Here is an 11,421-nt window from a genome sequence, read left to right on the forward strand (position 1 = left end):
AAACTAAGTTTTTCGTGCCAGGGAATCCCAATACAATCCCATCAAGGTGGCATGTACCAATGCCATCTCGCTAGTCCATGTGATCAATTTCAGTTCACAATTGATCACACTGTTATGTCTAAGAGTCAAAGGGATCACACATACAAGACTAATGTCTGCTAATACTAACTGATAAAATCAGAAAGGGAAAGAAGGATCCAACATGGGAAGCGGGATACACAGCAGACTCATAGAATGGCAGATGTCCTAAACAGCACTCTGGCTTCAGAATCAGCCCTTGAGGCATTTGGATCTGGCTGAAGAGCCTATGAGAGTATTTTAGGCATGGAAGGCCAAGACACTCTGGCAAAAAAAAAAAAAGAAGAAGACCTAAATGAAAGATCTCAGCGAGTGTGATCCCAGTGGAAAGAACGGGGCCATCAAAGAAGGAGGTACCTTTCTCCGAAGGGAGGAGAGAACTTCCACTTTGACTATGACCTTGTCGGAATCAGATTGAAGTCGGTGAACCCTAAAGGCTTCCATAGCCTTGGCAACTCATGACTAGAGCCTAGGGAGATTACTGACGCCATAAACAAGAGTGTTAAATTGTTAAATCAACATCAAGAGTCACTGTGTACTTACGTCCCATGTGGGATCTGTCCTTAATGGGTTGTCCAAGGTGAAGTAATGCTATAGCTAGTACTCAAGCAGTATTTTACACTTTGTGTTTCTGTGTGGGTGCAAACTGATGAAATCTTTACTTAGTATATACTGAATCGATCTCCTGTATATAAAGATAATTGAAAATGAAAAAAAAACACTTGGTGTTAAATTGGAAATTACATAGAAAATTAATCAATTTTTTAAAAAAATATCATATGGGATCTCTGTCATTAATGTGCTGTACACTGTGATTTAATGCTGTGACTAGTACTCCAACAGTATTTTTCACTTTGTGTTGCTATGTGGGTACAAATTGTTGAAATATTTACTTTATATATACTAAACTGATTTTCTGTATATAAAAAGAATTGAAAATGAATCTTGATGTGAACGGAAGGGGAGAGGGAGCAAGAGAGGGGAGGGTTGTGGGTGGGAGGGAAGTTGTGTGTGGGGGAAGGCATTGTAATCCATATGCTGTACTTTGGAAATGTATGTTCATTAAATAAATTTTTAAAAATAAAATAAATAAATAAAAGATTAAAATAATAATAATTAAAAAAACTAAGTTTCTTTCCCTTTTCCTTCTCTTTTCCACATTTTTCTCAGTTACTGCTTTAAGAAATCCTTTCCCTCTCTCGTCTTTCATTGTTTCATTTGTAGATTGATAAGATCTAAATCAGATATTATAAGTGTAAGAGAATTATAAGTTATGCATAAAGAAAAACTGCACATTTTGAAATAAAAGTAGATGTTATAATTTATCCTAAGGCACTTAAATGTGACCAGAAAGACCTCTACAGAATTTCAACAATAGCATCTCAGGCCTCATTCATGCTCCTCTAATTAAATCTGTTTTTCTTCAAACATCAAAGTTAAAATAATTTGCCTGTTGTGTGTGTGAGAGGAGGAGGAGGAGATTCTTCTGTTTTATTTCATCTGTGTATTCTAAGATTTTGGGTTTATATTCTTTTCCACTGCAAACACTTTTTTCAGGTACTTAATGTGATAAATCCACCTGATGGGCTAATAGAGAAATCTCCCCATCATTTGCAACACTGTTTCTATTAGAAAATGATTTCAAGACATGTGTGAAGCTATTTGAAAGTGAACTTTTTGGAAAATACAATGCATTAATAAATTCAACATGACATTCTGAGATTTATAATCAAACATACAAATATTAAACACTTTTAGTTATATTTGCAATTTAGAAATTATTCATTATTTTCCTTCAATCAGTTTTTCTTAATCAGGGGCATACATTTAAGATAGAAAACATAAGGGTATTTCAGAAAGTTTGTGGAGAAATGGAATTAAAAAGATAAGTTTATTTTGATGTAAAATTTTGGAGGTGTGGGCCTTTAGTAGAGAAGTTAAGTTCCCACTTGGTTGCCTGGATCCCATATTGGAGTACCTGGGTTTGGATCTTAGCTCAGCTCTACTCTCCATTTCAGTGTCCTGCTAATGTGCAACCATTGAGGCAGCAGGTGATGGCTCAAATACCAGGGTCCTTGCCACCAATGTGGAGACCTAGATTGAGTTTCTGGCTCCTGGCTTCAGCCTGGTCTAGCCCTGACAGTTGAAAGCATTTGGAGAGTGAATCATCAGATGAGAGTGTCTCTCCATCTCTCTTTCTGTCTGCGTTTCTTTTTTTTTTTAAGATTTATTTTATTTATTTGAAAGACAGATTTACAGAGAGAGGTCTTCCATCCTCTGGTTCACTCCCCAGATGGCTGCAACGGCTGGAGCTGCGCGGATCTGAAGCCAGGAGCCAGGAGCCAGGAGCATCTTTCAGGTCTCCCACGTGGTTGCAGGGGCCCAAGGACTTCGGCCATCTTGTACTGCTTTCCCAGGCCATAGCAGAGAGCTGGATTGGAAGAGGAGCAGCTGGATCTCGAACCGGCGCTCATATGGGATGCTGGCGCTGCAGGCCAGAGCTTTAACCCGCTGCACCACAGCGCTGGCCCCCCTGCTTTTCAAATAAATAAAATAAAAAAATCCAGGCAAATTTTTGCATAACAACAGATTTTCATGAACTTTTTGAAATACTCTTGAATAAGGAATGGGCAGTAGCAAACAAGTGAGATACAGTTCTCCAGGTGATTCTAATGTGTAAGTCCTCTCCTAAACACTGTTGTGAATATTTGTTTCCTGCTACACATTTATACTGCCTCTTAGAGTATGTGCAACCATGGTTCCCAAAACCAGTTTCCTGGTAAACAACTCTACCTATAGCACACCTCAAGGCAAACAGGTGAATGTACTCCCCATACTTGCTTAATAACACCTGTTGCTAGTTACTACTTAGGTCTACCCCACTCGTAAACATTTCTCTGATTCTCACTCACTCTTCCTCAGTATACTAGTCCCCTCTTAAAAGCAAGCATATTATTTATTTAAGAATCCCATACGCTAGACACCAACACAAACATGAAATCAGGAGTTCATTATTCTTTATCATTATTATTATTATTATTTGAAAGGCAAAGTAAGAAAGAGAGAGACGGAGACAGATACAGAGACAGAGAGAAATCTTTCACCTGCTGGTTCACTCTCCCAAACAGCTGCAATGGCCAGAGCTGGGCCAGATTGATGCCAGGAGCCAGGAGCTTCTTCTGGGTCTCCCATATGGATGCAGAGGCCCAAGAGCTTGTACCATCCTCCACTGATTTCCCAGATGAATTAGCAGGTAGCTGGATCAGAAGTGGAACAGCCAGGATTTAAACTGGCACCCATATGGCTTAACCTGCTACGCCATAGCACCAGGCCCTCATTAATTTTTATAGATTTATTCATTTATTTGAAAGGCAGAGTGACAGAAAGAGTGGTGGAAAGACAAAAAGAGATCATCCATCTGCTGGTTCACTCCCTAAATGGCCAAGACAGCCAGGGTTGGGTCAGGCCAAAGCCAGGAGCCAGGAACTTCACCCAGGTCTCTCATGTGAGTGACAAGGGCCTATGCACTTGGTCCATCTTCTGCTGACTTCCCAGACACGTTAGCAGGATTGCAAGTGGAGCAGCCAGGACTCGAACTTCTGTTCATACAGGATGATGGCTTAACCTGCTGCATCACAACACCAGCCCCAGGAATTTGTTATTCTTGGAAGGAAAAAGGATAGACTCTGAGGTCAGAATTGAGAAACTCCGTGGACTAAAGGGGCCATAGAAAGTCAAGCACTCATTCAACATTAAGTACTCTGCTTGTGGAATGGACCTTCAAGGGTCCAAATAATCACTGAGGAAGTAAAAATTAGTTTGGACTTGAAAAACCTACAGGTGCCATTCAAAAAGTTAATAGGAAACAATATTTTTCCCAAAGACACTTTGCAGCTGTGCAAAGTGTCATAACAATCCCTTTTTTCTCTCTCAAAATCATAGACTATCAAGAAGCATTGCTACTTGAAATGTTATCAGGAAGCATAAAATCTCCCATGCTTGGAGGATCTAAGTCACTTTGACCCAGAGACGCAACTTTGATTTCTAACCAAGGTACAAAGATTAAGATAAGGGATTTCTGAATATAACATTCCAGGTCTATATCACCTTTATTTTTCCAAGGAAACAAGGTCATAAGTCGACTTTGATGTCCAGACCAAATGTTAATCCCTTTACACACAGCTCTGTTTTGCTTATAAAAACAATTTTTTATTTGAATTGCACCTAAACTCCATTGTCCCTTCAAATCCTACAATAATTCTATATATTATTTTTGTGGAAATGCCCCATGATGCTTCTGGTGTTTGAATATCGCTTATTGTGAAGGCTCAGTAAACCTCTATTTCAGTTGGTCTTAGGCTGATAGATCCAGAACATCATCCACTCAGCTATTTCTCCATTACAGGCAAAAGAGTGTCCTTTCCCAACTTCTAAGAACACTAAATGAGTGATTTCATAGCTACAAAGTGGCACCTATTTTCCCCTGTGTTCTAAATTATTGAAGACCAAATTTAGCTTGGTCTCACTGTGGAAATGTGTTCACAGCAATCAAACTTGAGATGCTCATAAAATATCAAAGATCAGCCCCAATCTAAACAATTTAATCAGAGTTCAATGGGTTGTATTTGACAGAAAAATTCAGCTCTTCAGAAACCAGGGTTTAGAAACAGAACAAGAGAAGATACAGTAAGAAATAATTGCTTTTCATCTTTAGAATTTTTGCCTTCATGAAGGTTGTCTGACCTTGGGAAATTTTCATGCCCCAAATTCCCCTCACCTCACTAATACTGAAACTTCTCTCAAATCCCCTTTGACCTCTAGTCCCTAATCTTCCATGTTTCCTAAATCCAAATAATGTATTTAGAATGTTCCATAGTTTTTAAATAATTATTTATTTATTTGAAAGGTGGAGTGACAAAAGCAAAGGCAGAGAGAGGAAGAGAGGTCTTCCATCTACTGGTTCACTCTGCAAATGGCCACAATGGCTGGAGGTGGGCCAATCCGAAGGTAGGATCCTAGAGCTTCTTCCAGATCTCCCAACGTGGGTGCAGAGGCCCAAGGACTTGAGCCATCTTCCACTGCTTTCCTAGGCACATTAGCAGGGAGCTGGATCAGAAATGGAGCAGCTGCGACTCGAACTGGCATCCACATGGGTTGCCGGCACTGCAGGCTGTGGCTTTACCTGCTATGCCACAGTGCCAGCCATAGTGCCATAGTTTTTAAATCACAAATACAATGCAGTTATTTCAATTTATTTTAAAACTCTCTTTGAGCATATACTTTGTTCCTGGTACCATGCCTGGAAGTGTTGGGTAGGGTAAGATATGAATAATCATAACAGCTTATATTTTTGACCATTTACTATTCATATGTATACATATATAGATGCCTCTCAAATAAATACTTTTGAAAGTCAAGGGTTTGATATTTCTGTTTAGATTATAGGAGTTTATAATGTAACTTCAAAACTCATACAAACACACATGGATTAAATAATACACAGGATGAGCCTGTTTATAATTATGCACAAATTATGCATACTAATTTTAGCCTTTGGATTCTTTTCAGACTGGGGGAAGTGAGTATGGCCTGAAAGAAGTAGCTGGGCTAATAAGGAACATTGAGAGAGTATGAAAGGAAGCTGAACCTGAGAAACATTTTTACTTTACACTGAAACTTTTTTTTTTATTTTCACTTTATTTGAAAAGTAGAGACAGACAGACAGACACACACACACACACAGAGAGAGAGAGAGAGAGAGAGAGAGAGAGAGAGAAGAGAGATCTTCTACCTGCTGGTTCACTCCCCCAAATACCTGCAACAGCCAGGGTTGGGTCAGGAGCTCCAAACACAATACAAGTCTCTCACATGGGTTGCAGGGACCCAAATACTTGAGCCATCTGTTGCTGCTTCCCAGGCGCATTAGTAGGAAACTGAGTCAGAAGCGGAGGAGCCACAATTCAAACTAGACAGTCTGATATGTGATGTGGGCGTTCCAAGTGACATGTTAACCATGGCACCAAAATACCACCCTTACTTTACATTGCTAAAGCTGGAAATTTCCTTAAAAGCCGTCTGCTCCTTTACCAAGAATCCACCAACACAGGATGCAGCTCACACCAAAACCATGAAAGAAGCAACTTGGATTGTCATTGAGAAGTATTACATGAGCCTAGGCACTTCTACAAGAAGAAACACACATGTGAGGAGATCACCATTATTTCCAGCAAGAAGCTAGACCAAACACAGCAGGCCATGTCACATAGCTGACAAAGCAAGTTTAGAAACACTTCTTTAGAGGTAGCTCCATCAAACTGCAAGAGGAGAGAGAAAGGTGAGATTTTTATCTTCATGAAGTCGCAGTTCTGGATCAGAAGATGAGTGAACCAGATGTCGACACTAAGGAAATGCTGAAGCTTTTGGACTTTGGCAGTTTGTATAACCTGCAGGTCACTCAGCACTCAGTTGGGATGAATTTCAAAACACCACCTGGAAGCATATGAATCTTTCTCCTATGCTGTAATATTTTCAATACACCTGGGACAACAACAACAAAAAAGAAGCAGTCACAACTAGGGTTGAGACTAAATTTACCTATGATTCCATTGCCCATGTTACTCTTATTATTAACAATTTCAATCGAGCCATTAATATATTTTCATAAATTTCACTTCATGCAGTTTAGTACTCAAAACATTGTGTAACATGTAACTATATCATTATCATGATCATTTCACAAATGGGGTGTCTTGGGCTCAAATAGGGCAAATGATTTTTCCAAGAGCATATGGTTAGGAAGTTTGGAAACTAAGAGCTGAAGCTGAATCATTTAACAATAAAATTAGTTTTCTTTGCTCTACAATCTAGTAGTTTTCATTAGTCCACCAATTCAAGTCCTAGAATATTAAAATTCTACTTTTGGGCATGAGTATTTAGCCTACTGTTTAAAATACCATCTGGGACACTGTTTCCCTGATTGGGTAGCCTGTGTTCTATCTCTGGCTTTGATTACCGACTTTCGTTTCCTGCTAATGTGGGCCCTGGGACGCAGCAGGGATGGCTCAAGTACTGCTCACAAGCAGTGCCTAGATTGAGTTCCCAGCTCCTGGTTTTGGTCTGGCCCACCACTGGCCTTTGTAAGTATTTGAAATGTAAACCAGTGGATGAAAGCTCTTACTCTCTGTGTTTCTGCCCCTGTCTTTCTCTCAAAAGTCTCCTTTTGTCCTAAGAATGAACTTTTACTTATTCATTCTTCTATGAAATAGTATCTAAAACTTGAAAAGAAAGTAAGTATGTGTAGGCCGTCTTTCCAGTGTCATACAGAGACAAGGTCCATGTAAGTATTATTTCTAAGAATGGCCTTAGTTTCATTCACTATATGTTATGGATTGGAAGTCCCAGACTTAGTGGCGTTACATGCTTCCTTATAGATTTTTGTTTATTGGAAATTCAAATAATTTTTGCATTTTGGAGAAGTTAATCCCAGAGCTTACAGTTTATGATCTTATAAAAGTTTTGTATCTAACCTAGAAATCAAAACATTTCTTTAGTCAATTGCCTATATGTAATTGGTTTCTAGAATGAAGAGGTTTTAACACATTTCTGGCTCCTTCATTAATTAATAAGTTGACTAAAACTCTTCACATGTGTTTGTATTATATTTATGTGAAAGCAGTAATTGTACATTTCTGAAAATTATACTGTAAAAGCTTATTATATAAGTAAACATGTAAATATGCAAATATCTTTTGTAGAAATTTTAAAATTATTTTTAAATTTTATTTATTTGTTATATGAGTAACAATTATATATATTTATGGTATACAAAATGATGTTTTTATATATATGGAATGATTAAATAATTCTAATTAACACATCCAATATCTTACACACTTATTGTTTACTAATATATTTATCATTTCTGACCTTTGTTTCCTGGAGTAGATCAAAATTTACATCTGAAATCCTTTTTCTTCTTCCCATAGAATTTGTCTTAACATTTCTTGTAATGCAAGTCTGCTGGTAGTGAATACTTTCAGTCTTTGTTCTTCTGACAATTTCATTTTACTTTCATTTCTAAAAGACATTTTCACTGGATATAGTACTCCCGGTTGATTTTTTTTTTTCTTTTGTAATTTTACTTTGCTTTGATCAGGGCATATTGTCTACATGTATTGAAATACCACAGTGAAATCCATAAATATGTACAATTATTGTTAATAAAAAATTTTAAAGTAGGTTCACCTGAAAAAATAAGACAAATAGAAATATTAGTGTATATATATATTTTTTTTTTCAGGCAGAGTGGACAGTGAGAGAGAGAGAGACAGAGAGAAAGGTCTTCCTTTGCCTTTGGTTCACCCTCCAATGGCCACCGCGGCTGGCATGCTGCAGCTGGTGCACCACGCTGATCCGAAGCCAGGAGCCAGGTGCTTCTCCTGGTCTCCCATGGGGTGCAGGGCCCAAGCACTTGGGCCATCCTCCACTGCACTCCTGGGCCATAGCAGAGAGCTGGCCTGGAAGAGGGGCAACTGGGACAGAATCCGGCGCCCCGACCGGGACTAGAACCCGGTGTGCTGGCGCCACTGGGCAGAGGATTAGCCTGTTGAGCCACAGTGCTGGCTAAATATTAGTATATTTTATCTTATTTTCTATATTGTTTCTAATATCATGAAAGTCAACAATATATGAAATACTATAGAAATATTAGGGGCAAAATTAAAATAACTATTTTTAAAAAGATGTCAGTCTATTACCTTCTGGTTTGTGTAGCCTCTAATGGAAGACTTCTGTAATTTTTATTTTGTTCTCTTAATGTATGTTTTGTTCTGGCTACTTTTAAGATTTTTGTCTTTATTGATGCTGTTTTCAATTTAGGTACTTTGGTGTGGATTTCTTATTGTTTCTTCTGCCAGCAGTTTGTTTAGCTTCTTGAATCTGTGGGTTTGTAGCTTGATTTAACTTTGGAAAAAAAAAAGGCCATTTTATTTATATATGTGTATGTGTGTGTATAACAAATATATGTACAATAACGTTCAGTACAACTTTATTCATCATAGCTGAAACAAGAAACAAACAATATATTCATCAGCAGTTAAGGTTAGCATACTTTATATATTTTCTACCATATATTAACTTTGCCAAATACCCAACTTATATTTGCTATGTTAACCAAAACTTTTTTTTTAACACTCTTCAATTATGGGCAAGTGTTCATTTTCTGTCTTTGGCATCCAGTTAACAAGATAGGCTTTCATATAAACAAGTTATTCAAATGTGTTCCCTGGAGCCCTAGAAGAGTATATTTCTCTTCCTTGCTTATTTGGTGATTGTTCTCAGAGAGGAATAGGAGAATTAAAATGTCTTCACTACACCCAACCAAACCCACAAAAAACATGGATATGAACTCAGCAGCAGAGTAGAAACAACCCAGCAGGATCATGTTTACTGTAGTAGGATCCATCAGCAACCATTTATTATCTTTTACTTTCTTTATTTTCATCTTCTCCCTCTAACTAATTACATTATGTTGAATAAACATCATATCTTTCCACTCCCAAGTGAATAAGATCATAGTCAAAGTTCAGATTATACACAGGTGGAAAAGGTAACTACTTCCCATAAATTGAGGGTCTTTGATATGAATTTTGTACAAAATTATTTCCCTTTCATTATTTGACAAAAATGGAATTATTCCTTCCAGATTAATTCTTTTAATTCTTTTTTTTTTTTTTTGACAGGCAGAGTGGATAGTGAGAGAGAGAGAGAGAGAGAGACAGAGAGAAAGGTCTTCCTTTTTGCCGTTGGTTCACCCTCCAATGGCCGTTGTGGCCGGTGCATCATGCTGATCCAAAGCCAGGAGCCAGGTGCTTCTCCTGGTCTCCCATGAGGGTGCAGGGTCCAAGGACTTGAGCCATCCTCCACTGCCTTCCCAGGCCATAGCAAGAGCTGGCCTGGAAGAGGGGCAACCGGGATAGAATCCGGTGCCCGACCGGGACTGGAACCCAGTGTGCCGGCACCACAAGGCAGAGGATTAGCCTGTTAAGCCACGGCGCCGGCCCAGATTAATTCTTTTGACTGTATATTCTCTATTATTGAATCCACTTGTTAAAGTACAATTCCCACTTATCTCTCCAGGGGTAACATGCTAAGCCATTGTCACCCACCAATACATTGTTGTGAGTCAATGCTTAAGATTAGGGGCCCATGTTGTGGTATAGTGGGTCAAGCCATTGCCTACAGTGCCGGCATCCTATGTGGGTGCCAGTTCAAGTCCAGGCTTCTCTACTTCCAATCCTATTCACTGCCATTGTGCCTGGGAAAGCAGCAGAGGATGACCCTATACTTGGATCCCTGACACCCATGTAGGAGACCTAAATGGTGTGCCTGGCTCTTGGCTTTGGCCTGGCACAGCCCCAGCCATTGCAGCCATCTGGAGAATGAATCAGTGGATGGAAGAGCTCTCTTTCTCCTATTCTCACTATGTAACTCTGCCTTTCAAAGAAACAAATCTATTTTTAAAAATCCTTAAGATTAATCAGTTGTTTGCTGGAATTGAGTAATGGGATAACATATGGGTAGACTTTGATGGAATGGTGGCAGGTTCAGACAGAAGAAGCTATGGAAAGTCAGGTTGGGTGGATAATGGAGCCTTGGGTCCCTGAAAAAAAGGTGAAAGAGGTCAGGAAACTTCATAGTATTTTCATGGATTGAGACTGGGGAAAGCAATGCCTTCTATCTCCACCACTAGGTTGTGAATCAACTGATCTAGAGAAGGGCCCAGCCACCTGTAGTTCTTTACACTCTCTGGGTAATTCAAGTGTAGTCAGGTTTGAGAATCATTGCTGTAATCTGCACAGCAGAAGTAAAACTCAGAGGATATTGAGAATACAAGCAAATCCTTCTCCATTTTGGGGTTTTAGTGTATTAATGTGGAAATGGTCTGCAAAAAGCTATTCAATATTGTTCAATCTGCAACTTAACTTTGTACAGGACACAGGGGTGCTATGCATTCTGTTCTCTTTTTATAAAATTTATTTATTTGAAAGTCAGAGTTACACAGAGAGAGAAGGAGACACACACACACACACACAGAGAGAGAGAGAGAGAGAGAGAGAGAGAGAGAGGTCTTCCATTCGCTGGCTCACTCCCCAATTGGCCACAACAGCCAGAGCTGCACCAATCCAAAGCCAGGAGCCAGGAGCTTCTTCTGGGTCCTCCCATGTGGGTGCAGGGACCCAAGAACCTGTGCCATCCTCCACTGCTTTCCCAGGCCATTGCAGAGAGCTGGATCGGAAGTGAGCAGCCAGGTCAGGAACCCGCACCCATATGCAATGCCGGAAC

This window comes from Lepus europaeus, chromosome X (genome assembly GCF_033115175.1).
Source record: "Lepus europaeus isolate LE1 chromosome X, mLepTim1.pri, whole genome shotgun sequence".
Taxonomy (NCBI): Eukaryota; Metazoa; Chordata; class Mammalia; order Lagomorpha; family Leporidae; genus Lepus; species Lepus europaeus.